General features: G+C 38.1%; 1 protein-coding gene across 1 annotated transcript in view; it reads left to right on the forward strand.

The window, feature by feature from the left end:
- Window positions 1–25,677, forward strand: part of LOC147581053 (uncharacterized) — a 334,213-nt gene extending 308,536 nt beyond the window's left edge. Inside the window, exons 5-8 of the mRNA XM_086708400.1 lie at window positions 5,364–5,500; window positions 13,026–13,158; window positions 15,281–15,370; window positions 25,356–25,677. The gene's annotated coding sequence lies outside the window, so the exon portion shown is untranslated. The remainder of the gene's footprint in view (window positions 1–5,363; window positions 5,501–13,025; window positions 13,159–15,280; window positions 15,371–25,355) is intronic.
- Window positions 25,678–26,013: the final 336 nt, after the last annotated feature.

The following is a 26,013-nucleotide window of genomic DNA, read 5'->3' on the forward strand; positions in this document are numbered from 1 at the left end:
AGCCTATGTCAGAGAAACTATTGCCTGTGCTCTGTTCTAGGTTTTTTATGGTTTCATATCTCACATTTATGTCTTTAAATAGATTATTTTTATGTTAGTATAATAATGAAGTAGGATAGCAGACATCCATTATATCCACTGGTAATTCCAAAGGCTTATTTTAGTGATTATGCCTAATTTTTCCTCCATTTTTTTAACAAAGATTATGCGAAAGTGTAAAATGAATTTCTAGTTTCAAATTTTTTATTACTTTCATACTCATATACATGGTAGTCATTTGTTTATTTGTTCAGCTATTATTTAATGAAAACCTACTATAAAGCCCCAGGTCAGGCATTGGGCAGAGAAAGGAGGACATGACAAAGACATTAAGAGAAGACTTTGGTAACACAGCCTCAGGGACAAAAACTATATAGAAATGTTGGCCTTGTTTCTGTCCAGTGCCCCAAGAATGAGATGCCTTTAAGGATAAAATTGTTTTTTCATCATTGCTGAGAATAGTTCCATCTCTGAGGGAACCACAGCCATGTCTATCCACCTGTAGAGATGTATGTGTTTCTCACCATTTCTGCTGCTTCCCCTTTCTAGTCAGACATGTGACCATGGTAAAAGTTAAGTCAACGTGGGCTAGAAGTGTGGTCTCAGGGCCAATGCTCCTGCATCTCTGTAATTCTCTCTTGTAACATTATAAATTAATAGTCATGCATTTTTAGACCGTCTCTAGGATGATAGAGTATGCATAATGGTTAAGACATGGCAATGATGAGACCACTGGTTTGGGATGCTGCATTTATGTGCATTCTACCTGTAACCTGGAAGATCTAGGCTTTCAAACCGCAAAATGAAGTAAACATGTATGTCCTTCACATTTCACAGGATTCTAGGGAGAATCAAGTGAGTCACTGTATGGAAGAACCCTCTGTAAACTCTTATTAATAATAATAAACAGTTCATGCTTATCAAACTCTTATCACATGTCAAGCATGGTTTTACCTTAAATACATTAACTCAGTTAATGCTGACAACAGTCTATGAAATACATGGTATCATCTTCATTTTCCAGATGAGGGTACCCAGGCATAGGGAGGTTTGGTGGCTCACACAAGGTTACACAGCTGTCAAATGGCACAGCCAGGAATCCATCCAGCCTATCTGACTCCAGAAACAAAGTCTTTAACCACACTTGTAAACACTGCTCTACAACCTACAGAAACATGATCCATTCCACAATATTCACTATCTTCAATATGCAAACCACAATACTAAGTGGGATGAGGAATATATAGATTAAAAGACATCTTCCTACCTTTAAGAAGCTAACAAATTAGTTAGAAATTAGGAAAACCAAAGCAGTATAGTTCATCCTGACGTCCTTAAAATCACATGTTCTTGTGCTCATAGACATCACATACCCATTCCTGTGTTATGTCTTGATTCAAACTCCTTAACATCAGTAAAACTCACATGTGCATTCTTATATCAAAGGAAAATATCTGCCCCCACCCAAGAGAATAGAACTAAGTTTAGTGCTTATAGGAGTTCTTGGAAACAGAGTAGGTGTGGTGGATGTTAGACGACTAGGACCTAAATTCTCTACCACCAATAGCTACTCCAGGGATGTTCTTTGAATTGGAGGCAGAAGTGGACAGCCCATTTTCTTGGTGTCATGTTTTAAAAGTGGATCAATATCACAACCTCCCAAGTGATGTCAAGGAATAGCACATGCTCAACAGAGATGGTTTCCCGTGGAGAGGACTGAGGGAAGGCTGTAGGAGGATCCTTATGAAAATGTGTTACATCATAACTCAGCAATGCCTACCTCCACTCCCCATACACTCCACTCCAACCTGTCCTGGAGCCTTTCCTGTCCTTTGTGAGGTGGAACCAGGTGCTGACTGGAAGTCGTCAAGGATTCATCTAGAATTCATTCCCCATAAAATAATCAAGAACTCATTTTTTAAAACACTAATGTGTGTTCATTACTTTGTTCTATTTTGTTTCTCAACACCTGAATGAAAGTTCTATTCTGGTTGATCTCCTTCATGACCCACTGCTTAACTCTTTCCACAATCTGAATTTCACAAAAATGTAAATCCTAATGTTTATTCATTATTATCTACATATAGCAATAAGGAATTAAAAACGATCTGCTTTAATTTCATAGACTTTTGAGGACACACACACTAGGAAGTGGTTAGAAAGGTAGCTGTAATATGATTGTGGAACTCAAGTTTGGATCTTGAGATGACACAACCAAAATAATCCAGAGGAACAGGGGGCTGTCCCAAGAGACAGGTATCATGTTCTAGAGAAGCTGAATTTATCCCTGGAGGCATTTCGTTCCCACTGGGTCTATTCCCATGGGATCAGAGAAAGCAACCAAGTAGCTAAGGATTTCTGTTCAACCAGGGTAGTTCAAACATTTCATTAAAAAATCTTAATAAGATCTTCCTCCATTCTTTCTGTGTAGGTCCCTCAGACATTTTATGCCCAATGCTTACCCTTGAAAAATCCCTAAGTTCCAAAAGCATATTTCAGCTTCTAAGGGCTCTCACAAATATCACAAAGGATTTTTTTTTTCTCCCATCTAAACCCAAATCGTTACTCAAAGAAACCCTTACTCCCAAGTATTTTTTTGTTTGTTTGTTTGTGGCAAACAGTTCCAAATCAACTGTAGGTATTACAGTTGCTTGCTTTGCTTGCCTAACATCAGAAGCAAAAAATAGAATTGACCAAATCTGTTAAGTCTATTCATATGTCAAAACACTAGCTTTATTGGGCCAAGGGAGAATAATGAGGAGAGTTGTTTCAGTCTGGTGTCCAAGAATATTTGACATGCAAAGAAAGAACCCTTATACACCAAAAGGCAGTAGTTTGGACTTCAATATTTACCAGTAATGTCAACAGATGAAAACAGAGGAGTATTTTATATTGACTTTTGCCAATATTTGTACACCTGAAGATTTTTAGGTTACAAACCACAGTTTACATTTCCTCTTTATCTCTTAATTCCTATCTTGAAATCATTGACACTATCCTGTTTGCAAGATGTTTCCTCTACAATCATTTAAAGAGTTACATTTTTTTTTTTTTTTTTTTTTTTTTTGGTGGCATGAAGGAAAGGATGAAGCATGTCATTGCAGGTAATCTGATAAATTTCTGAAATTAGATATACAAGAAAGGAAAAACGGGACTATTGTTTACCCTAAAAAATTGACATGATTTAAAGTGACTGATTATGAAGCTAAAAGATTCATCTCTACATGTTCATTGCTTAGTCAGTCATTTGCTTAATTGCATTTGATTAATCAAGCTGAATGTGTTTTTTCCTCTGTATAGCTTTATTGTTGGTACTGATTTCCAATTATTAAGTAACACTGTGGATAGGAAAATATCTTCATTATAACAAACTAGTCAAATGGTTATTAATCAGAAAAATAACTATAAAAATCATAAATTGGAATATATTAAAATAACAGAGAGGTTGGTAAAAAGCATGAACTCACAGTTATAAGATAAATCAGGTCTGAATATCAAAATGTATGACAGGCCGATTATAGTTCATAACACCATATTGTATCATTGAAATTTGCTAAAAGAGTAGAACCTCAATGTTTTTACCAAAAAGGGGATGGAATGTGTGAAGTGATACATGTGTTAAATAACTTCATAGGGGAATCCTTTTACACAATGTATCCCCCACTAAAAAAAAAAAAAAAAAAAGAAAAAAGAAAAAAGAAATTTCTGTTCATCAAAAGGAATGATAGGAGAGTGAAGAGGAAAACTGCAAGTTGAAGAAGATACTAGCCAGTCATGAATAATTTCTACAAATCATTACAAAAAAAAAAAAACCCACAACCTAATAGAAGAATGATGAAAAGCTTGAAAAGATATGCAAAAACAGAATATCCAAATGGTCAGCTAATAAGTGCAAAAGTGCTCAATCTCATTTATCATTAGGGAAATATAAACAAAACTACTATGAGATAGATGTGACGAGACATAAACAAGAATGACTAAAATAATTGAGAAGGGAAATAGCAAATTTTGGTGAAAGATTAGAGTGCAGGAGTTAACATATCCTCTTGGTGGGAAAGTTAACTGCTGGGAAACTTGAACACAAACTACCTCACAGTCACCAGAAATGTGTGCATATGTTCACCAAAGACAGTACTAACTTAGAGAATATTCCTAGAAACCCTATTGATAATAGCCCCAAACTGGAAACTACCTAAATGTCCATTGATACTATGAATAAACAAACTGGTTTATTCGCAAAACAAAATCTGACACAGCCCTGAGAATAATCACACTGTAACCATGTATAACAAACAGTGTGGATGACTCTCATGATCACGTCAAAAGAAGCTAGAGACAAAAGAGTATATACAATATTTTCCAGTTATATAAAGTATAAAAATTGTCAAAATTACTATAAACTGTTAGAAGTAGTTACTCTTGGGAATGAGGCCCCAGGCACATAAGAGGGCTGCTGAGTGCTGGTAATATCCTGATATTTTTTGTCTCGGTGCCACTTATAAGAGGTGATCATTTTGTAGGAGAAACTAGTGAGTTACATACTTATAACTAGAGCACTCTTCTGTTTTATAGTACTCTTCAAAATGGTAATAAATGACAAGCAAACTGGATATGACTAACTTGCATTTTCATGAAAACACTGTCTATCCACAAAGAATGCAGTACATGTTTATAGATGAAGATTGCATTCCTGTCGTAAATTGACCTCTGTAACCAAGGAAATATATTCTTTGAAACATTTTATTCTACCACAAAAAGGCAACAAGTACCAAACATGTACAAACAGTATGCATTTTTCTTGAAGAGATACAGTAATTCCTTTCACTAAGCTAAATAAATAAGATACACTGAGAAGTTTTTGCACTGATGATGATAATAATGTTTTGGTGTACCTAATGCTTTATGTTCAGTAAAATACTTTCTACTTTCACACATAGCATCTCTCCCCCAAGCTGTGTTTGTTAAGGAAAGCCATTATTATTATTATTTCCATTTTATGGATAAAGAAAACAAAGCTCAGAGAAGCACCATGTGTCCAAGATCCCCCAAAATAAGAACTTATCACCTGGATTCAAACTTGATGGAGGATTAATGCAATATACTACAGCTCAGCAGACAGTCTTATTTTAATTTTTCTGTACTCCTAGTAATCTGCCTGAAGTGAAACGATCCCCCTGATCATTCTAGTTTCATCATTCCTCCATTTACCAAAAGCTAAAGTGTTCCTTAGCCCAGACTTGCATAAGGGATAAATTGGAATTTTTTCTTTTTTCAATGTTTTTATAATTGGTGTCAGTTTCTCTTTGTTTTTAATCTACAATGAGGAGCTGAAACTACTCAGTGTGTTTAAAATGGGTCCACTTCTGGTTGCTTATCTTTGCTCCCAAGTAATTAAAACACCACCACAATACCTGGATCACTTTTGCTTGGTACCTGGTGCCTCGTCTTGAAAGTCAGAGAGGTAAGTTAGATGATAGAGGTGAGTCCTCAATGACATTTTGTGACTTTTCTATGTAGCATAAAACTGAAAAAGTGCAACAACCTGAACTTTAAGTCTGCTTAGTGCCTACCGTGAAGATGAAATTTACAACCAAATATCTTGCATAGACATAGACTAAGAAAAATGAAAATTCAAAAGCACACTACCTCCTAGTTAGGTGGACTAACAGAAAACAGAATGTGTGAGAAAAAAAACTAAATAAATAAGGGGTATATGTCATAAAGCAGGAAACCTCAGGTGGCAACCTATTAGTTTTTCAAGATTGTACATCTCCTTAGTCACACAAGACAGAAGAGAGGAAAAGGAGATGAAGTAAATATATAAGAAGGTGTGGCTTTACTTGTGAGATTTGTGGGTATGGATTGACTTATGAGCCACTGAAAGCATCTCTTCCCAAGGAGGATCTCCAAATTCACACATTTGTCCTTACTCAGGAGATTAAGACTCAGCAGTCATTAAAGTTCCTAGCATAATAAGAATCTTCTCCTTTTACAAAAAATTTTATTTATTTATTGTGAAAGAAAGAGAGCACAGTGGGGGAGGAGCAGAGAGAAGGAGAGAGAGAATCCCAAGCAGGCTTCATGCTATCAGCACAGAGCCCAATGCAGGGCTTGAATTCATGAACTGTGAGATCATGACCTGAGCCAAGATCAGGGGTCAGACACTTAACCTGCTGAGCCACCCAGCTGCTGCAGTATCCCTTCCTTTTTAAAAATAGTACTTTAGAAAAAAACCACATCATCATTATTTATTATTATTATGAGGGATTACTTTTAAATATATTTCAATGTATTTTAATAATTATCATGCTTTATTTGTATCCTTGGCCTTTTAGTTATAGATTCATGTCAGCCTTATCTGCTGAAAAATGTTAACAAACAAATAAGGCTACCATGAGAGAAGTATACTTTATGGATAAGTGGCTAGTAGAATAAATAGATGGTTCCTTTGGTAAAATTACTTGAAATTCCTATAAGCTTTTGTCTTTTCTTATCCATTCTTCAGTATATTGGATAATAATATTCATAAATTTTAATACCTTAATTTTAAATAAAGAAATTTTATTATGTTTCAGTGTTACCACTGAGACTACTAATTTAGTCATTGTCAAGGCTGATTACTAAATGGACAGGCAGGATGCCTAAACAGCATTGCCTCTACAGCACACTCATGACAATCCATTTTATAGGAATGTGAGACTTCAAGGTTCCTTCTTCCACTGACCAAAAACAGCACAGCATTTCAGATGTCTCTCAGCTCTGCAGGCAAGCATATGGCATGATGGAAATTGAAAACAAGGTTATAAGCCTCTTTTTGTCATGGTTCTAAAACCAAGGTGCCACTTTCCTTAATAAGGAATATTATAGCAGAACTATGGAATTGAGCCTCTGTTCAACTTCTGAATCTGCCAGATACTCCCACCAACTCCTATACCTGTTGTTGTACATTACCTATTTACTATACCAATCCAGTCATTTTGTCCACCAAAGTTTCTCCTGATTCACATAGAAATATGGCAAAAGCCATAGTTTACCAACACAATATAGCTGCTTTCAAAAAACAGAGTGCTACAGTGATTCTTAAAATGTCTCTGATGGTTCTAAAATAGTTGCTAAAACAGAGGTCATCCATTTGATTAAAAGTAAAGAATTCTTCCATCTTTGACATTTAGAATTTGGAGACTGAGGACTTCAATTCATAACCAAATATTAGTTTTCTAATTACAATAACAAATTACAACATAATAAATTACCACAAATTTAGTGGCTTCAAACCATACAAACCCTGGGGCGCCTGGCTGGCTTAGTTGGAAGAGTATGTGACTCTTGATCTTGGGGTTTAAGTTCAAGCCCCACGTTGAGTGTAGAGATTGCTTAAATAAGTAAAAACTTAAAAAAACAAACAAACAAACAAAAACAACACAAATCCTAAATTTCTGTAGGTCAGAAGTCCAGTACAGGTCTCACTGGACTAAAATGGAGGTATTGGCAAGCTATGTACATTTTTAGAATCTCTAGGGGAGAATGTTTCCTGCTCATTTAGGAGAGAATGTTTCCTAATAATTTGAGTTGATGACAGAATTCAGTTGTACTTATAGGCTGTAGGCTGAGGTTCTTGTTTCTTAGCTGGGTATCAGCTAAGGGGCATTCCTGGCTTCTAGAGACCCCCTTCTTGCATCTCCAAAGGCAGAAATGGCAGGTTGAGTTCTTTTAATATTGCATCTCTCTGACCCACTCTTTTTCCAGCCTCTTCCACTTTTAAGAACTCATATGATTAGATTGAGTCCACCTGAATAACCTATGATAATTTCTCCATCTCAAAGTCTGTAACTTTAATCACATCTATAAAATGCCTTGTGTGATTATAAGAAAACATACTCACCAATTCCAGGCATTTAAGACATGAATATCTTTGGGGGGGTGCCTTATCCTGCTTTCTATGCCAATCTTATATATTCCTGGCTGAATATTTTTCTCTTTTGAAAAGAATAAGATTACCAAAGAATTTCAAATAAATAAAATTTGCTGACAAATTGATTTTATAGAACTTAAATTGGAAGGTGTTCTTTGCTTCTCATTTGTTCTATTCTCATATGTTACCAATAGACTCTACATGGAGAAATGAAAGGAATGAGTCAGTGCTATGGACTGAATTATGTCCCCCCAGATTCGTAAGTTGAAGCCCTAACACACAGTGTGATGGTATTGGAGATGGAGCCTTTGAGAGTATGTTTGAATGAGGTCATGAAGGCTCATGATGTGATTAGTGCACTTATAAAAAGAGATACCAGAAAGCTTTCCTTCTCTTTCTCTCTGCCTTGTGAGAACACAATGAGAAGGCAGGCATCTATAAGCCAGAAGGAGGGTTCTCATCAGAATCTAATCATGTTGGTACCCTAATATCAGACGTCCAGACTCCAGAACTGTGAGAAATAAGTTTCTGTTGTTTAAGCTACCCAGTATATGGTAGTTTATGTATGGCAGTCCAAGCTAAGGCAGTCAGAAAGTGGATATAAGCAAAAGAGACTTATCTCCATATTTTTAACCTTAGGAAATGTAGTATAATGGAGGTGGAAAAACCTCTTCAGAAATTAGTAAACTTTAGACTCCATTAGATATCCTCTTATTTAATCACTGATTTTATCAGCTAAGAGCAGGAAGTCTTACTCAAATATATTGGGATTTTCTAAAATCATCAACCATCATTGGAAGGTTTGGGACCTTTACAATATTACATACTCTAATGATTTCCTCTTCTATATGATTATAGATTGGATCTCTATTACCTAACAATACTAATGTAAAACAGTAATTTCTCTGAGTATGAAACTATATAAAATTCAAACCATTTAGATCTAACAATGGATTTTCCTTCCCCCACTCTAGACATAGCAGTTTGCATAAGCTTAATGCAAAAACATTGACGATTGCTAGTGAACTGATTTATCTGTGTGTTTCTCATTTTAAAATCTCAAAATATTTCTTATATATATTTTTTAAGATCAGAAAAACTCCTCAATAACACAGTGGCAGGATGAAAAAAGAATCAACTCAAAGATAAAGCTATCCATTTTGATGGGCAACCATACCATGATATGATATCAAGAATCCTGGAAGATCCTCTTGATAGACAGTCTCCAAAGATGGTTACCATAACTTTCTTCTCTCCCTGTACAAATATTCCACCCTCTCCTCAAGTGAGAGGTGGAATTTATTCTCCCTCCTCTTTAATCTAGACTGCCCTTGAAACTTTGACTAAAAGATTACACTAGAAGTAATATTCTCATACTTCTGAGCCCAGACCTGAAGAAGACTGAGAGCTTCTACTTTCTTTCTCTTACAATTCTCCTTCTTGGAACTCAGCCACCAACCAGTAAGGAAGCCCAAGAAGCTAAATAGAGAGGCCACATGGAAGAGAATAAAGCCTCTTGCCAACAGTTCCAACTAAACTCCCATCTGGCAGCCAGAAATTATTCCCAGCCATATGTCTGAAGCCATTTGGACCTTCAAGCCATCCTAGTACCCCAGCCAACACTACATGAAGCAGAAGAATGTCCCATTCAACCAGAATGGAGGAAAAAAAAATGGAAAATAAGAGCAGCGTGAAAAGGAAGATGAACATTACAATTTTAAATAGAGTAGGGGAAACTTCATGAGATTGTAACATGAGTGAGCCATGTTGATATCTGGAGGTAGAGTGTCCCAGGCAGTGATAATGGCCAGTGAAAAGACTCTAAACCATAAGTGCTTGGCATGTTTGAAAAAATCAAGGAGTCCAGTATGGTTTGCAACAAGGTGATCATGGGGGAGAGTGATAGAGAGGTCCAAGATAATAGAGGTCCATAGTAGGTGGGGCTCTATAGTGGGTTAAATGGTAGCTCCCAAAAACATATGCCCATATCTTAACACCTGGATCCTGTAAATGTGATCTTATTTGAAAAAACTCTTTGCCAATGCAAATAAATTAATAATCTTATTATGAGATCACCATGGTTTATCTGAGTGGACTTAAATATGATAACAAGTGTTCGTATTAGAGAAAGGAGGAAAGTCTATTTGAAGATGGAGGCATAGATTGGAGCAGTACAGCCAGGGAACACTTAGAGCTACCAGAAGCTGGAAAAGACAAGGAAGATTCTTCCTTAGAGCCTTCAGAGACAGAATGCTAATACCTTGATTTCATACTTCTGGCTCCCAGAACTGTGAAAGAATAAACTTCTGTTGTTTTAACTCACCAAGTTTGTGGTACAGCACTAGAATACTAATATAGTCTTCTTAGGACAGCGTAAAGGTTTTATTTTTTAATTAGGGAATATGGGAGCCATTACAAGGTTAGAGCAGAGAAGCAACATGATCTAAATTACCTTTTTTAAAGATGATGGACTGCTAGGTTGAAAACAAAAAGTATTAGGGACCAGAGTAGAAGCCAGGAGACCAGTTGGGAGTCTGATACAAGCAAGAGGAAAAAGCATAAGCAAATATTGCCACAGTCTTGGGAACAAAGAGTGGTTAGATTCTGGTTATATTTTCAAGGTAGAGAGAACAGAATGTCTTGATGTGTTGGACCTAGAATATGAAAGAAAGGGAAGATCCAAGGATGATTCCAAGGTTTTGGATGTAAGCAAATGGAGAAATGGAATTGTCATTGACTGATATGGAAAATGTTGAAGGTAGGACAGATTTGGGGGGAAGGATCAAGGGAAATCAATTTGAGCACGTGGAATTTGACGTTTTTATTAAATATCTAACTAGAGATGTCAGGCAACCAGTTGTATATAAAAATCGAAAGTTCATGGGTGTCTGGGTGGCTCGGTGGGTTGAGCATCCAACTTCAGCTCAGGTCATGATGTCACGGTTCATGGGTTCGAGCCCTGCATCGGGCTCTGTGCTGACAGCTCAGAACCTGGAGCCTGCTTCGGATTCTGTCTCTCCCTCTCTGCCCTACCCCACTCATGCTGTGTCTCTCTATCTCTCAAAAATAAGTAAATATTAAAAAAAATTTTTTTAATCTGAATTTCAGAAGATAATATGGGCTGGAAATATTAATTAGGGACATCAGCATGCAGATGATATTTAAAACCATGGAACTGGGTGAAAGCAACAAGAGATATAATAATATAAAAAGGGGAAGAGGACTAAGAACAGAACCCAGAGTACTCTAGCATTAGAAGGAAAAGGAGCAAAGGACAAGAAAGGAGACCAAGAAGGAGTAATTGATAAGATTGGAAGAAATTTTTAAAATGTGATATGCTGGAAGTTAAAGTATGTCAAAGAAGAAGGGGTGATAAAGCTCTGTCAAACAAGAAAGGAGACCAAGAAGGATTAATTGATAAGATCGGAAGAAATTTTTAAAATGTGATATGCTGGAAGTTAAAGTATGTCAAAGAAGAAGGGGTGATAAAGCTCTGTCAAACATATGGTTGGGACACAAGATGAGGACTGAATATTACTCAGTGGCTTTAGCAACTTGGAGATCCCTGTAACTTTGACAAGAGCCATCCTGGTGACATATTAGGGGCATAAACCTGGCTAAAGTGGGCTTAAGAGGGAATGGAGACAATGAGCATGGAAAAAATCATTAGAGGAGTTCTAACACAAAGAGAAGCAAAGAAACAAGATGGCAGCTGGCAAGGGAAAGAGGGAAAAATGAAAAATTTTTTAAATTGAAAGAAGTATCATGTATATATGCTGATGGTGCCACTGAAAGAACAAAAAAGACAAAAGACAAAGGGACAAAACTTGCTGGGACAATGTCCAATGGGATGGGATCTAGTGTGCAAGACTGAGAGGATTGGCACAGTGAGTTCTTCTACAGTGTGGACCAGAGGAAGAGGATGTGGTTGCTAGTGAGGTAGGGTGATAGTAATCTGGGGCTGTTCTCTTCTGTTTGCCTCAATATGATCCATGAAGCAGGAAGTGAGGCACCAGCTGAGAGTCAAGATGAGAGAGAAAGTGTTGGAAGTTGGAGCAGAGAGGAGAATATATGAAATCAATGAAATCAATCAAGGAGAGTGGTAGAGTAAAGAGCTGGGATGTTAGAATCATTGTCCAGCAGCATATTGAAGGCCCATTTGATGTTTGTGGTGATAAGTTTAAGGTGATACCAGTCAGCAGTCAAGCATTTTCTCCAGCTGAGTTGAGCTGTACCGAGGCAGGCACAGAGCAACCAACTCGTGGATTTAACCAGGCCTTTGAGTTTGCTAAGAGATTTCTACAACATGAGAGAGGCAAAAGGTAGCCCAGCATGTGCTCAGGGAGTGACCTGATGGTTGGCTTTGGAACTTAGGCTGGTAAGGAAGGGAGAGAGGCCAGCAACAGGATGAAGGACAGTGAAGAGTGCTGATACCCATGGGTAGAAGGCCAGGGAGTTGGGGGGATCAAAGGACTATTGGAGTACTGGAGAAAATAAGCTGTAAATGAGAAGAAACTCAAAAGAATCTAATGTTATAAATACTGAAATACTGAAAACCAGAACAGACCAGAGGCTAGAAGCCCTCTCACTGGTCTTTGAATCACCCTAGGAGAGAAGAGAACCTTTGAGATGGACCCAAAACAACTTCTTTGTCCATTATTCCTGTGATAAAAATGCCTTTTACCTTAAAAAAAAAAAAAAGCTCTATATTTGTTCAAGTTTACAGAAAAGCAAAAGGGCTATATTTTTTTCCAAGCTAATTTCCAACTGTCCAATCCTAAGAGGTGATTCTCACTGGATTCATAACACACTTTCACTGTAAGTTAAATGTTGTATTTGTAGATGCCTCTTCCCCACACCAGTGACTGTGATCTCTAAGACCTCCTTCCTATCCCATTTTATAATCTTTAGTTTTTCATTCTTTTATTCTCCTTATCACTCATCTCTCTTAAAATTAGAATAGAATGCTTAAGACTGAATACATCAGAGTAGCCTCACCAATACCAAGAATAATGGGAGGACTATCTTGCCATCCTTATGTCATTTACTTTCCCACTGTCATGTCCATGTTCAGTGTTTTTCAGGAAGTAGACGCCCATCTTCTCATTGAGTAAGTGCAAAGAGTAAAACACATATCACTGAGCCACACTGCACCTGGAGATATATCCAGGGGGAGATATGCAAAAATACACAGCAGCCCCAGGCAAGTAGGTCTCATTATATTTTTATTAACACAGTAACTCTTTTACCCAAGCAATATCCCAAATTGGATAATTACCTCCCACATTGCTTTCCCCTTGGCTTTGGAGCTAAACACTAGGCTCTTTCTTAATTAGCGTTCTGAGCTTTGAGTCAAGCTCCTTATGTGCTGTTACCCAGCTGCTACACAACTACCCAGATGTTGCATGAGGCCCTTCCTAAATATAGCTCTTTAAGCACATTCAGAATCCTCCAGGAAAAAATAAAGAACATTAATATAAGATCTTATTGACAAGAATCCATGTCCACCACTTAAAAGTGTTTTTTTAGGGGCGCCTGGGTGGCGCAGTCGGTTAAGCGTCCGACTTCAACCAGGTCACGATCTCACCGTCCGTGAGTTCGAGCCCCGCGTGGGGCTCTGGGCTGATGGCTCAGAGCCTGGAGCCTGTTTCCGATTCTGTTGTCTCCCTCTCTCTCTGCCCCTCGCCCGTTCATGCTCTGTCTCTCTCTGTCCCAAAAAGTAAATAAACGTTGAAAAAAAAAAAATTTAAAAAAAAAAAAAAAAAAAAAAAAAAAAAAAAGTGTTTTTTTAAATTAGAAATAAATCAGCAAAATTTTATACTGACCATTAAATTTCAAACTGATCAGATAAAAAGATCATCAGGTAATAAAATCTGATCCAAGTTCCTTAAGCAGCCCTTTCATCCAGTAATACGTTATTACTGAGTAAAAGTAATTAAGCAGTAAAATGGGAAGTATGAAATAAGGTATGTTGGGAAAAAACTCTACTTGTGTTTTGCATTTAAATGTTTTAGTATTTAAATGGAAACCAAAAAGACAAAAATCTTCTGAAGTAAAAACAGAACTGGAATTTCCATTTCCCATCCACATCATAAATGAGATCATTCCACAGCAGTGACTCCTTGCACACCACTTTGAAATGAGTGCACTCAGACAGAATCTGCGGCCTGGGTCCAAGGCACTGAAAATCTATCCTATTCTGGCTTCTGAAGGATGCATCACATGCGTGCACGCACACACATGTACACACACAGTTGATTTACAGTTCTACCAACACTCACATAATCTATGGCTGTGTCTGTAAACTTTATGAATAAGCTACTAAAGTAGCCTCAAGCAGGAGTGGCAGAAAATATTGCTCCTTTTATATCATTCTGGGAATAAACTCCATTAATTTGGCAAAGTAACAACATATGATGCTTTGACAACATTAAAAGTAATATTTATGAATATAGCAATCCCCCAGAGCATGGTTTTATGTCTCCAAAAGGCTTGACATCTGAGTCCAGTTCTTTAAATCTGAATTTAGAGGGCCACTCATGCTGCCCATGTGGCTTCTGTCCAAGCATGGAGTTCACATTTGTGCAGCTTTGTCTGAGCAAGTCACCAACTTGCTGTAACTGTTCTTCATTGACCTTTTACTTACAAGAGATGTGTTATTGACACACTAGATCAAGTGCATTCTGTAGCACTTTCCTTCCTTCAGGACAGTAGCCAACTCACCGAGGAATTAGCAGCTGGAGAGATGGGTTGGGGTACAGAGGTGGACGGCACTGCTGTGCAAGGGAAAATATTTAAGGGAACTCACAGCTGAAAGGAGAAATAAAGTAGAGCTAATTATTTTAGCACAGTGAGTAAGGGGCATTGTTTGCAGTAACAACTGGCCCAGTGGGCCAGCCCTGCCTGCCCTGTGGTCATCGGTGCCTATCAGAAAAGCTTGAGCCTCTGGATTCCCAGGTAATGACCACCTTGCATTCCCTTGACCTCAGCACATCTTGGACTACTAATATGTACCTATATCCCATAGTTCATTCACTCACGTCCAAAATTTGAAAGAGGAGAAAAATTGCCATGATATTTATACCACAGAGAGCTCATTTTTGTTTCCTTCAGAATAATATACAAATAAGACATTTAGAATAAACTAAGGGGATGGGTCTGAGGGAGACTAAAGAAGTAGAAGGAGGAATCCCCATTGTACGTCTTAAATTGAGGGGGAAAGGGGTGAGGGCAAGGAGAGAAGGAAAATAGCTGTACAGAGGGGGGAAAAAAGTGAATTAATGAAAGGAATGCTAGGTGACTTTGGAAATAACTTCTTCAAATTCTTAGGTTTCCTCCTAGCATTTCCTGTCAGCTGTCTGGCTATCTACCAGGGAAAAAGAAAAACCTCCTAATACGGTTCCTGTGGGAATTTGAATTGTAAGTATGAAAAATAACAATGGCCCACAGGCCAGAGAAGGAAATGGTAAAATTCCTAAATGACTTGAGTTGAAAGATCAAGAAGAGTGTAAAATTTTGTGTTTTTCCACTTTTCTGTGTAGTAATGCACAAGATAAATCTCTCTTCCATGAAGACTAGTGATGAACTGACATGAAGTAGCTTCACACTCTGGAAGAATTACACATCTATTAAATATTTTGCTAAATCACTAACACTGAGCATTCAGGGAAGTGTGGGAGTTAAGGATTTGGTTTCTGCAGACAGACAGATGATACTTAAATGCCAGCTCCTTTCTATCTTTGTGACACTGGCAAGTGATTTAAACACCCTGAACCTCTGTTTTCGCATCTAGAAAATAGGAACAATAACAGTATGTCTCTCACAAAATTGTGAGTTTGAGACTATTAATATACTTAAAGTATTTGGCATACCTGGTACATAGTAAGTACATAATATATGTTAGCTATTATTATTATTACTATCGCTGCATCAATAATGGCTATGTTACTTCCAGATGTAATGGAAAATATTTTGCATTTTTAAATAAATTTTTCATAAGTCCTGGAGAAATTAATCATCCAGATACTTATGATATGACAGAAATTTCATGAAAATAATGATATTTTACTTTTCTTTTTATTCCTCAATACATACATATAAATTTAATTATATACTGGTAATTACATGTGTATTTACTATAAATACATAGAATATGCTATATATTTTTAATATATTTAATTATACATATAAGTTAATTTTATATTGCCAGCCTGTATATCCTAGTGAAGTTGCTAAAAAAAGGAATGTAACCTGGTTGAGAAATGGCAATAAACTAGTTGTTGCAGAACTGAGGTTAAGGATAGCTCTGGTTTCTTGTCATTCCATTAAGAAATCAGGAACAGAGGCCAGTGGGATCTACTAGCTTGTCTGGCAAACATTAAGCAATGTCATGGGTGAATGAATGAATGAATGAATTGCCCCAGTATGTTTTCAGGTTGTCCTTCTATGGATATCATGTCCCTCTGCTTTATTCTTTAAATTTCCCTTTCAAATATTGATTCACGTGTGAGTAGCCTTTGAATCGATCACAAGACAAATGTAAAAAGAAAATACATTCACATGCCATCCACTATGCTTCTCATAATTCTGTCCTGTGCCTCTTTTCTCCAAAAGCCACCTCAATTCTCTCATGCAATTTACCTGGAATAAATTGAAAACAAAAGTATTTTCCCACCTACCATAACCATAACCAGTTATGCTTTCCCCACCCCGAAATAGAGAATGAAATAAATGTGAAAATCTATCATGTAATAGTCACTCCATCCATCTGTTTTCTTAGAATTTAGGCTCCAACAGAACTGAGACCATGTCTTCCAAAAACTGTGGATGTCCAATAAAGATGATTTGAAACAGCCTTGCTGGGAGGATTAAGGTTCTCTATGTGATTATCCTTACTGCAGCTTACCACTGTCTGGATGATGTTTATTCCTCATTCTATTTCCACTTGCTTCTGTGTCCCTGTTTTCTTCCAGACTACAGACAAGGCCAGAAATCTCCTCAGTCTACCCTTTGCTCATAGAGGTGTCTCCTCCTTCTTCAACTTGCCTGCTATTAAACAGAGCTTTTTATAGTACCCAGACTATGTCAGCCCTCTCAGATGAATTACTTTTTCTGAAGGAAAAAAAAAAAAGGAAAATAAAATGATTCATGATCTTGACCCTTGGGGCTGGAAAGTAATGTCTCATTGAGTGAAAAGGCAGCATAAAACCTTAGAGAAACTGTAAGTTTATATTTCAACTCATACCTGTTAACTTTCCAGCAGTTGGTGGAAATTATTGTGAAGAATACAAGAAAGAATTTGGCCATGTTGTATGGAAATAGCAATAAAAAACTCTTCTGTATGTAAAAAATTAAGGAAAGCAATTATTACTAACCCAGTTACTAGTAGTGTTCAGTCATTGGTTCATTTATGATTCAGGATATAATAATCTCTTTGGGAAAAGTTTATTCCAAAATATTACTACTAATAACTCTTTTGTCTTCTTATTTACATGAGGTAGACTTACTGATCCTAGCACCAAAAGACAAAAATGTGAAAGCAAAATATATTAGATTAAATCAGTGTTAAATTACCAGTTTGCATATCAAATTCTAAAAGATTAATTAAATAGGGAATAAGAGGAACCAAAAAGATTAAGTTCAGTTCTTCTTCTTCTTTTTTTTTTTTTTGCATTTTTAAAAAAAAAGTGTGTCATACACTATCTCAATAAGAAAAAATAATTTTATTTTTTATTTTAAATGTAGCTGAACTCTCTCCATTTTGTATCTTTAGAATTCTACTCCTTTGTCCATTTACAAATAAATATTTATTAAATATCTACTTTGTTCAATGCAACAATATAAATAAAACACAATTCCTGACCAGAATGAACTCTCATTTTAAAAAGCAAACAAGTAAACAAAAATGCCAATAAAATATAGCAAGTATAATAGTAGAGATTTCATAAGGTCAGAGACAGCTCAAGGAAGGAGTGGGTAATTCTCTCAGGAGAGTAAATAGATAAAAATATACACAAAATATCAGACAGACTAGGTAGTAAAGAACATTCTTGGAAGAAAATGAACCATGCGCATGAAGACATGAATACACGAACCAGCACAAAGTGTCTCAGGAACTGCAAGCCAAGTGTCCTGGCTGGAAGATGAGGGGAGAAGATAGATGACCAGGTGGCAGTTTGCCAGGGGTAGCTCAAGTGGTTTGAATGTCGTGATAAGAAGAGCCAGCTCTGTGTGCACACAACTCGTGCAGCTACCTAGTGCCCCATGCCTGGTTTAATGCTCTGCCACCATTATGTTGAAGTTTTTAATTTTGGAGAAGTCCTGCATTTTCATTTTGTACCGGGCCCCACAAACTATGGCCATACTTATGTGAAGGATTTAAATGATAAGTATTTCTAGAAAAAAAAAAAAAAAGATGGAACTAAATTCTCCTTAGATTATTTGTGGTTCTCTGTCTTTAACAAGCATCAATCAGTACACACAAATGCCAACGATTCTCAAAAGAAGGAGGAGAAATTTCTAAAACATTGCTCCTGACCAAAGCTATTTGCTGAAGAAACCAGTTAGAGGATTGTGATCATTAGCCTTTTCTGCTGATTCTGGCTTATACTCAGGTTTTAAAATATCCTCTAGTTCATTACTCTACAAACTTCTAAATATTCTCGGAGATTATCTTTATAAAAACAAATCCTGTAAGCAGCACACATAAAATCATTTAACATTCTCTTTGCCAGAACATACAGTGTTTAATTCTCAGCCTCCTAATTCAACCTACTTTCCGCTTATAATCTTAAGCAATGGTATATAAGGTTATAGATGAGTTTTTGTTTACATTCTAGTTATACAATGATTTATGTTATTGCTTATCTAGGGAACAACAAATTAAGTTATGATTGACAAAATTATTCATAATTCATTCACCTATCTTTAAAATGGAATCCTTGAGGGACAGCGGAAGATGGCGGCGTAGGAGGACGCTGGGCTCACCGCGCGTCCTGCTGATCACTTAGATTCCACCTACACCGGCCTAAATAACCCAGAAAACCACCAGAGGATTAGCAGAACGGAGTCGCCGGAGCCAAGCGCAGACGAGAGGCCCACGGAAGAGGGTAGGAAGGGCGGCGAGGCGGTGCACGCTCCACGGACTGGCGGGAGGGAGCCTGGGCGGAGGGGCGGCTCGCCGGCCAAGCAGAGCCCCCGAGTCTGGCTTGCAAAAAGCGGAGGGGCCTGATGGACTGTGTTCCGACAGCAAGCGCGACTTAGCGTCTGGGAGGTCATAAGTTAACAGCTCTGCTCAGAAAGCGGGAAGGCTGGAGGACAAAGGGAAGGAGAGCTGCTGAGCCCCCGGACGACAGAGCTCAGTTTGGTGGGGAACAAAGGCACTCGCCAGCGCCATCTTCCCCGCCCATCCCCCAGCCAAAATCCCAAAGAGAACCAGTTCCTGCCAGGGAACTTGCTCGATCCACGCAAACACCCAACTCTGCGCTTCTGCAGAGCCAAACCTCCGGCAGCGGATCTGACTCCCTCCTGCTGCCACAGGGCCCCTCCTGAAGTGGATCACCTAAGGAGAAGCAAGCTAAGCCTGCCCCTCCTGCCCCTGTGCACCTTGCCTACCCACCCCAGCTAAGACACCAGATCCCCAGCATCACAAGCCTGGCAGTGTGCAAGTAGCCCAGACAGACCACCCCACCCCACAGTGAATCCCGCCCCTAGCAGAGGGGAAGAGAAGGCACACACCAGTCTGACTGTGGCCCCAGCGGTGGGCTGGGGGCAGACATCAGGTCTGACTGCGGCTCCGCCCACCAACTCCAGGTATACACCACAGCACAGGGGAAGTGCCCTGCAGGTCCTCACCACGCCAGGGACTATCCAAAATGACCAAGCGGAAGAATTCCCCTCAGAAGAATCTCCAGGAAATAACAACAGCTAATGAGCTGATCAAAAAGGATTTAAATAATATAACAGAAAGTGAATTTAGAATAATAGTCATAAAATTAATCGCTGGGCTTGAAAACAGTATAGCTGACAGCAGAGAATCTCTTGCTACAGAGATCAAGGGACTAAGGAACAGTCACGAGGAGCTGAAAAACGCTTTAAACGAAATGCATAACAAAATGGAAACCACCACGGCTCGGATTGAAGAGGCAGAGGAGAGAATAGGTGAACTAGAAGATAAAGTTATGGAAAAAGAGGAAGCTGAGAAAAAGAGGGATAAAAAAATCCAGGAATATGAGGGGAAAATTAGAGAACTAAGTGATACACTAAAAAGAAATAATATACGCATAATTGGTATCCCAGAGGAGGAAGAGAGGGAAAGGTGCTGAAGGGGTACTTGAAGAAATAATAGCTGAGAACTTCCCTGAAGTGGGGAAGGAAAAAGGCATTGAAATCCAAGAGGCACAGAGAACTCCCTTCAGACGTAACTTGAATCGATCTTCTGCACGACATATCATAGTGAAACTGGCAAAATACAAGGATAAAGAGAAAATCCTGAAAGCAGCAAGGGGTAAACGTGCCCTCACATATAAAGGGAGACCTATAAGACTCGTGACTGATCTCTCTTTTGAAACTTGGCAGGCCAGAAAGAATTGGCACGAGATTTTCAGTGTGCTAGACAGAAAAAATATGCAGCCGAGAATCCTTTATCCAGCAAGTCTGTCATTTAGAATAGAAGGAGAGATAAAGGTCTTCCCAAACAAACAAAAACTGAAGGAATTTGTCACCACTAAACCAGCCCTACAAGAGATCCTAAGGGGGACCCTGTGAGACAAAGTACCAGAGACATCACTACAAGCATAAAACATACAGACACCACAATGACTCTAAACCCATATCTTTCTATAATAACACTGAATATAAATGGATTAAATGCGCCAACCAAAAGACATAGGGTATCAGAATGGATAAAAAAACAAGACCCATCTATTTGCTGTCTACAAGAGACTCATTTTAGACCTGAGGACACCTTTAGATTGAGAGTGAGGGATGGAGATATATTTATCATGCTACTGGAAGCCAAAAGAAAGCTGGAGTAGCCATCCTTATATCAGACAAACTAGACTTTAAATTAAAGGCTGTAACAAGAGATGAAGAAGGACATTATATAATAGTGACAGGGTCTATCCATCAGGAAGCGCTAACAATTATAAATGTCTATGCGCCGAATACCGGAGCGCCCAAATATATAAAACAATTACTCATAAACATAAGCAACCTTATTGATAAGAATGTGGTCATTGCAGGGGACTTTAACACCCCACTTACAGAAATGGATAGATCTTCTAGACACACGGTCAATAAAGAAACAAGGGCCCTGAATGAGACATTGGATCAGATGGACTTGACAGATATATTTAGAACTCTGCATCCCAAAGCAACAGAATATACTTTCTTCTCGAGTACACATGGAACATTCTCCAAGATAGATCATATACTGGGTCACAAAACAGCCCTTCATAAGTTTACAAGAATTGAAATCATACCATGCATACTTTCAGACCACAATGCTATGAAGCTTGAAATCAACCACAGAAAAAAGTCTGGAAAACCTCCAAAAGCATGGAGGTTAAAGAACACCCTACTAACGAATGAGTGGGTCAACCAGGCAATTAGAGAAGAAATTAAAAAATATATGGAAACAAACGAAAATGAAAATACAACAATCCAAACGCTTTGGGACGCAGCAAAGGCAGTCCTGAGAGGAAAATACATTGCAATCCAGGCCTATCTCAAGAAACAAGAAAAATCCCAAATACAAATCTAACAGAACACCTAAAGGAAATAGAAGCAGAACAGCAAAGGCAGCCTAAACCCAGCAGAAGAAGAGAAATAATAAAGATCAGAGCAGAAATAAACAATATAGAATCTAAAAAAACTGTAGAGCAGATCAATGAAACCAAGAGTTGGTTTTTTGAAAAAATAAACAAAATTGACAAACCTCTAGCCAGGCTTCTCAAAAAGAAAAGGGAGATGACACAAATAGATAAAATCATGAATGAAAATGGAATTATTACAACCAATCCCTCAGAGATACAAACAATTATCAGGGAATACTATGAAAAATTATATGCCAACAAATTGGACAACCTGGAAGAAATGGACAAATTCCTGAACACCCACACTCTTCCAAAACTCAATCAGGAGGAAATAGAAAGCTTGAACAGACCCATAACCAGCGAAGAAATTGAATCGGTTATCAAAAATCTCCCAACAAATAAGAGTCCAGGACCAGATGGCTTCCCAGGAGAGTTCTACCAGACGTTTAAAGCAGAGATAATACCTATCCTTCTCAAGCTATTCCAAGAAATAGAAAGGGAAGGAAAACTTCCAGACTCATTCTATGAAGCCAGTATTACTTTGATTCCTAAAGCAGACAGAGACCCAGTAAAAAAAGAGAACTACAGGCCAATATCCCTGATGAATATGGATGCAAAAATTCTCAATAAGATACTAGCAAATCGAATTCAACGGCATATAAAAAGAATTATTCACCATGATCAAGTGGGATTCATTCCTGGGATGCAGGGCTGGTTCAACATTCGCAAATCAATCAACGTGATACATCACATTAACAAAAAAAAAGAGAAAAACCATATGATCCTGTCAATCGATGCAGAAAAGGCCTTTGACAAAATCCAGCACCCTTTCTTAATAAAAACTCTTGAGAAAGTCGGGATAGAAGGAACATACTTAAAGATCATCAAAGCCATTTATGAAAAGCCCACAGCTAACATCATCCTCAACGGGGAAAAACTGAGAGCTTTTTCCCTGAGATCAGGAACACGACAGGGATGCCCACTCTCACCGCTGTTGTTTAACATAGTGCTGGAAGTTCTAGCATCAGCAATCAGACAACAAAAGGAAATCAAAGGCGTCAAAATTGGCAAAGATGAAGTCAAGCTTTCGCTCTTTGCAGATGACATGATATTATACATGGAAAATCCGATAGACTCCACCAAAAGTCTGCTAGAACTGATACATGAATTCAGCAAAGTTGCAGGATACAAAATCAATGTACAGAAATCAGTTGCATTCTTATACACTAACAATGAAGCAACAGAAAGACAAATAAAGAAACTGATCCCATTCACAATTGCACCAAGAAGCATAAAATACCTAGGAATCAATCTAACCAAAGATGTAAAGGATCTGTATGCTGAAAACTATAGAAAGCTTATGAAGGTAATTGAAGAAGATTTAAAGAAATGGAAAGACATTCCCTGCTCATGGATTGGAAGAATAAATATTGTCAAAATGTCAATACTACCCAAAGCTATCTACACATTCAATGCAATCCCAATCAAAATTGCACCAGCATTCTTCTCGAAACTAGAACAAGCAATCCTAAAATTCATATGGAACCACAAAAGGCCCCGAATAGCCAACGTAATTTTGAAGAAGAAGACCAAAGCAGGAGGCATCACAATCCCAGACTTTAGCCTCTACTACAAAGCTGTCATCATCAAGACAGCATGGTATTGGCACAAAAACAGACACATAGACCAATGGAATAGAATAGAAACCCCAGAACTAGACCCACAAACGTATGGCCAACTCATCTTTGACAAAGCAGGAAAGAACATCCAACGGAAAAAAGACAGTCTCTTTAACAAATGGTGCTGGGAGAACTGGACAGCAACATGCAGAAGATTGAAACTAGACCACTTTCTCACACCATTCACAAAAATAAACTCAAAATGGATAAAGGACCTGAATGTGAGACAGGAAACCATCAAAACCTTAGAGGAGAAAGCAGGAAAAGACCTCTCTGACCTCAGCTGTAGCAATCTCTTACTCGACACATCCCCAAAGGCAAGGGAATTAAAAGCAAAAGTGAATTACTGGGACCTTATGAAGATAAAAAGCTTCTGCACAGCAAAGGAAACAACCAACAAAACTAAAAGGCAACCAACGGAATGGGAAAAGATATTTGCAAATGACATATCGGACAAAGGGCTAGTATCCAAAATCTATAAAGAGCTCACCAAACTCCACACCCGAAAAGCAAATAACCCAGTGAAGAAATGGGCAGAAAACATGAATAGACACTTCTCTAAAGAAGACATCCGGATGGCCAACAGGCACATGAAAAGATGTTCAGCGTCGCTCCTTATCAGGGAAATACAAATCAAAACCACACTCAGGTATCACCTCACGCCAGTCAGAGTGGCCAAAATGAACAAATCAGGAGACTGTAGATGCTGGAGAGGATGTGGAGAAACGGGAACCCTCTTGCACTGTTGGTGGGAATGCAAATTGGTGCAGCCGCTCTGGAAAGCAGTGTGGAGGTTCCTCAGAAAATTAAAAATAGACCTACCCTATGACCCAGCAATAGCACTGCTAGGAATTTATCCAAGGGACACAGGAGTACTGATGCATAGGGGCACTTGTACCCCAATGTTCATAGCAGCACTCTCAACAATAGCCAAATTATGGAAAGAGCCTAAATGTCCATCAACTGATGAATGGATAAAGAAATTGTGGTTTATATACACAATGGAGTACTACGTGGCAATGAGAAAAAATGAAATATGGCCTTTTGTAGCAACGTGGATGGAACTGGAGAGTGTGATGCTAAGTGAAATAAGCCATACAGAGAAAGACAGATACCATATGGTTTCACTCTTATGTGGATCCTGAGAAACTTAAGAGAAACCCATGGGGGAGGGGAACAAAAAAAAAAAAAAAGAGGTTAGAGTGGGAGAGAGCCAAAGCATAAGAGACTGTTGAGAACTGAGAACAAACTAAGGGTTGATGGGGGGTGGGAGGGAGGAGAGGGTGGGTGATGGGTACTGAGGAGGGCACCTTTTGGGATGAGCACTGGGTGTTGTATGGAAACCAATTTGACAATAAATTTCATATATAAATAAAAAAAAAATGGAGTCCTTGGCCCAATAAACAATGTTTAATTCATCTCCAGAAGTTATATTGAAATGAATCTATTTCCAATATCTTTCTTTTATTTGAAGCATCACATTTATTCAATTTACCATCTGGTTAAGTAAGAATGATTTCTCCATATGTATTACTCTCAGCATCTTTTCCACCACAACCCTAAATCAACACAGACAATATGTTTTAGTTTTTCACTCTGTTCTGTCTTTATCGAAATACAAAATTTAGGAAGCACACAAATCTTAAGAAATCAACAAATATATATACACATGTATACACATACAAATATACACACGGACACATACACACACATGAAGGTAATCACCATCCAGATCCAAATATAGAATATTTCCAACACTCAGAAAGATATTTTGTGGTCTTCTTAGTTATTATTCCCCCAGAGTTAACCATTAATCGGACTTCTATCACACAAATGAAAGATTAATAGATTAATCTTTCCTACATTTTTAAATTCCAATATAGTTAACATACAGTGTTATATTTGTTTCAGGTGTACAATACAGTGAATCAGCACTTCCATACATCACCAGTGCTCCTCATAACAAGTGCACTCCTTAATCCCCATCACCTGTTTCACCCATCTCCCCCACCCACCTCCCCTCTGGTAAGCATCACTTTATTCTCTATGGTTAAGAGTCTGTTTCTTGATTTGTCTCTCCCTCTTTTTGTCCTTTGTTCATTTTGTTTGTTTGTTTGTGTCTCAAATTCCACATATGAGTGAAATCATATGGTATTTATCGTTCTCTGACTGAATTATTTCCCTTAGCATTATCCTTTTTAGTTCCATCCATGTCTTTAAAAATGGCAAGATTTCAGGGGCGCCTGGGTGGCTCAGTCAGTTGAGCAGCTGACTTCGGCTCGGGTCATGATCTCACGGTCCGTAAGTTCGAGCCCCGCGTCGGGCTCTGTGCTGACAGCTCAGAGCCTGGAGCCTGTTTCAGATTCTGTGTCTCCCTCTCTCTGACCCTCCCCCGTTCATGCTCTGTCTCTCTCTGTCTCAAAAATAAATAAATGTTAAAAAAAAAATGGCAAGATTTCATTCCTTTTTATGGCTGAAAGAAAATGTAGTGCATATACACAATGGAATATTATTAGACCATAAAAAATAATCTTTGCCTGTTCTTGACCTTCATATAAATGTAAATTTT

This window comes from Puma concolor, chromosome B2 (genome assembly GCF_028749965.1).
Source record: "Puma concolor isolate L17-30 chromosome B2, mPumCon1.1.hap2, whole genome shotgun sequence".
Lineage (NCBI taxonomy): Eukaryota > Metazoa > Chordata > Mammalia > Carnivora > Felidae > Puma > Puma concolor.